This window comes from Tasmannia lanceolata, unplaced genomic scaffold (assembly GCF_043159265.1).
Source record: "Tasmannia lanceolata isolate RefF3 unplaced genomic scaffold, GAP_Taslan_0.1 ptg000012l, whole genome shotgun sequence".
Classification (NCBI taxonomy): Eukaryota; Viridiplantae; Streptophyta; class Magnoliopsida; order Canellales; family Winteraceae; genus Tasmannia; species Tasmannia lanceolata.
The window spans coordinates 14,087,501-14,091,537 of NW_027518689.1; positions in this window are offsets into that span (position 1 = coordinate 14,087,501).

A 4,037-nucleotide genomic window follows, 5' to 3' on the forward strand; every position below is an offset into this window, starting at 1 on the left:
GCTAGTGCCCAAGGCTAGTGAGCAAGGCCTGTGTGCAAGGCTAGTGTGCAAGGCTTGTATGCAAGGCTAGTGTGCAAGGCTGGTGTGCAAGGCTTGTGGGCAAGGCTGGTGCGCAAGGCTAGTGCCCAAGGGTTGTGTGCAAGGCTAGTGCCCAAGGCTAGTGCGCAAGGCTCGTGCCCAAGGCTAGTGCGCAAGGCTTGTGTGCAAGGCTAGTGCGATGGGCCAGTGCCCAAGGCTGGTGAGCAAGGCTTGTATGCATGGCTTGTGTGCAAGGCTTGTGTGCATGGCTTGTGCGCAAGGCTTGTGTCCAAGGCTTTTGTGCAAGGCTCGTGCGCAAGGCTAGTGTGAAAGGCTTGTGCGCATTGGCAGGTAGCCCACCACCATGCACGATCCAAATGCCACTCAAGCGACAACACGGTGCCAAGCCGGGCATGGTGTGCACTCAAAACCAATCAACGGACAGAGGTCATGCGTCATGGGGGGGATCTAGCAAGGCCATGGGGAAGGTCATGGAGGACCTTGGAAGCAAGCGCAAGACGAGAGCGAATCGAACAAGGGGCCTTGTGCCCATGGTCTTCGCAAGACTGCGTCCAAGGCGCCCGAAAGCCCAAGGGAACCCAAACCCGGCCGACACTTGCAATCGCACATGCTCTCTGCAACACACCATCAATGCCGCCCAACGGGGCCAGCACGAGCAGTCATCCGCGGTCCCCTGGCCCTGCGCACGTTTGTCTTTGAAACCGAGCATCAATGCCACAGAAAGTGCCGGGGCGCCAGCTGGAGCCATCATCCGCGTTGCCATGGCTCGCTTGGCCTTGGCTTGCCAGTCCCCGACACGAGCAATCGCGCATTTTCTTTGCAACCGACCATCAATGCCGCCCAACGAGGCCAGCACGAGCAGTCATCCGCGGTCCCCTGGCCCTGCGCACGTTTGTCTTTGAAACCGAGCATCAATGCCACAGAAAGTGCCGGGGCGCCAGCTGGAGCCATCATCCGACGTGCCATGGCTTTGGTCCCATGGTCTTCGCAACCGAGCATTCGTGACACCCGACGGGGCCAGGACACCAACCCTTCCGACACGAGCATTCGCGCATGTTCTTTGGCCACACAACGGCGCCAGCACGAGCAAAATCATCAGCGGTGCGGTGGCCTTGCACGGCCTTTTGTCTTTGGAACCAACCATCAGTGCCACGGGAAGTGCCGGAGTCCCGGCATCCGCGGTGCCAAGTCATTGCGCCCTTGGTCTCTGCAGCGGGGCATGCCGGGCACTCCCAACCATTGCAAGCAAGCAAGCAAGCAAGAAAGAAAGTAAGTAAGTAAGTATTACATATAGGGGCGGGACATGCGGGGAGATCTGCGAAACGTGCACTACGGGGCACACGCGTACCTACCGGGGCATACCGACCCCTATTGGGGCACACGTGTGCATATCGGGGCATACCGGGCCTATCAGGGCACACGCGTACATACCGGGGCATACCGAGCCCTACTGGGGCACACGTGCGCATATCGGGGCGTACCAAGCCTATCGGGGCATTCGCATGTATCCCAAGGCATACCGAGTCTATCCGGGCATACGCGTTCATACCGGGGCGTAACGGGCCTATCGGGGCATACTTGGACATATCCGGGCAAAAAATGCCCAAAACTTGCGCAACCTTGGCAACCGTGGTCCATTCCTCTCTATATGCCTAGCCCTGGCAACCGTGGTCCATTCCTCACTATATGCCATGGCCTTGTGCCCATGGTCTTCACAAGACAGCATCCAAGGCGCCTATCCGGGCAAAAACGCCCTAACCCTTCCGACACGAGCATTCGCGCATGTTCTTTGGCCACACAACGGCGCCAGCACGAGCAAAATCATCAGCGGTGCGGTGGCCTTGCACGGCCTTTTGTCTTTGGAACCAACCATCAGTGCCACAGGAAGTGCCGGAGTCCCGGCATCCGCGGTGCCAAGTCATTGCGCCCTTGGTCTCTGCAGCGGGGCATGCCGGGCACTCCCAACCATTGCAAGCAAGCAAGCAAGCAAGAAAGAAAGAAAGTAAGTAAGTAAGTATTACATATAGGGGCGGGACATGCGGGGAGATCTGCGAAACGTGCACTACGGGGCACACGCGTACCTACCGGGGCATACCGACCCCTATTGGGGCACACGTGTGCATATCGGGGCATACCGGGCCTATCAGGGCACACGCGTACATACCGGGGCATACCGAGCCCTACTGGGGCACACGTGCGCATATCAGGGCGTACCAAGCCTATCGGGGCATTCGCATGTATCCCAAGGCATACCGAGTCTATCCGGGCATACGCGTTCATACCGGGGCGTAACGGGCCTATCGGGGCATACTTGGACATATCCGGGCAAAAAATGCCCAAAACTTGCGCAACCTTGGCAACCGTGGTCCATTCCTCTCTATATGCCTAGCCCTGGCAACCGTGGTCCATTCCTCACTATATGCCATGGCTTTGTGCCCATGGTCTTCACAAGACAGCATTCAAGGCGCCTGAAAGGCCAAGGGAGCCCAACCCAGCAATGCCCAGCCAAGGCCAGGCATTCCAGTGCCTACCCGGGCAAAAACGCCCAAAGCATGCCCCATTCCTTAGCCTATCCAGGCAAAAACGCCCGAAACCAGCCCATTCCAGTGCCTATCCGGGCAAAAACGCCCAAAGCATGCCCATTCCTTAGCCTGTCCAGGCAAAAACGCCCAAAAACAGCACATTCCAGTGCCTATCCGGGCAAAAACGCTCTAAACCTGCGCATTCCAGCGCCCCGCAGCATGCCACCCTCCTATAGGGTTTGCGCAACCAACCCGCCTAACCACCAGTGGCAACCAAAGGTGCTGTTAGCGACGACTTCTGAAGACGCAACGAGACGCGACGGGTTTGCGCCCAGACGCGACGAGACGATGCGGGATCTGCGCCCAACCATGCCTACACTCGCCGACTTGTTGCGGGAGCTGCTTGCCCAAGCATGCCTAGCGTGCAAGGCCTGCGTGCCCAAGGTCTGTGTGCAAGGCTAGTGCCCAAGGCTAGTGCGCAAGGCTAGTGCCCAAGGCTAGTGAGCAAGGCCTGGGTGCAAGGCTAGTGTGCAAGGCTTGTATGCAAGGCTAGTGTGCAAGGCTGCTGTGCAAGGCTTGTGGGCAAGGCTGGTGCGCAAGGCTAGTGCCCAAGGGTTGTGCCCAAGGCTAGTGCCCAAGGCTAGTGCCCAAGGCTAGTGCGCAAGGCTCGTGCCCAAGGCTAGTTCGCAAGGCTTGTGTGCAAGGCTAGTGCGATGGGCCAGTGCCCAAGGCTTGTGAGCAAGGCTTGTATGCATGGCTTGTGTGCAAGGCTTGTGTGCATGGCTTGTGCGCAAGGCTTGTGTCCAAGGCTTTTGTGCAAGGCTCGTGCGCAAGGCTAGTGTGCAAGGCTTGTGCGCATTGGCAGGTAGCCCACCACCATGCACGATCCAAATGCCACTCACGCGACAACACGGTGCCAAGCCGGGCATGGTGTGCACTCAAAACTAACCAACGGACAGAGGTCATGCGTCATGGGGGGGATCTAGCAAGGCCATGGGGAAGGTCATGGAGGACCTTGGAAGCAAGCGCAAGACGAGAGCGAATCGAACAAGGGGCCAGGACGGGGCCTTGTGCCCATGGTCTTCGCAAGACAGCGTCCAAGGCGCCCGAAAGCCCAAGGGAACCCAAACCCGGCCGACACTTGCAATCGCACATGCTCTCTGCAACACACCATCAATGCCGCCCAACGGGGCCAGCACGAGCAGTCATCCGCGGTCCCCTGGCCCTGCGCACGTTTGTCTTTGAAACCGAGCATCAATGCCACAGAAAGTGCCGGGGCGCCAACTGGAGCCATCATCCGCGTTGCCATGGCTCGCTTGGCCTTGGCTTGCCAGGCCCCGACACGAGCAATCGCGCATTTTCTTTGCAACCGACCATCAATGCCGCCCAACGGGGCCAGCACGAGCAGTCATCCGCGGTCCCCTGGCCCTGCGCACGTTTGTCTTTGAAACCGAGCATCAATGCCACAGAAAGTGC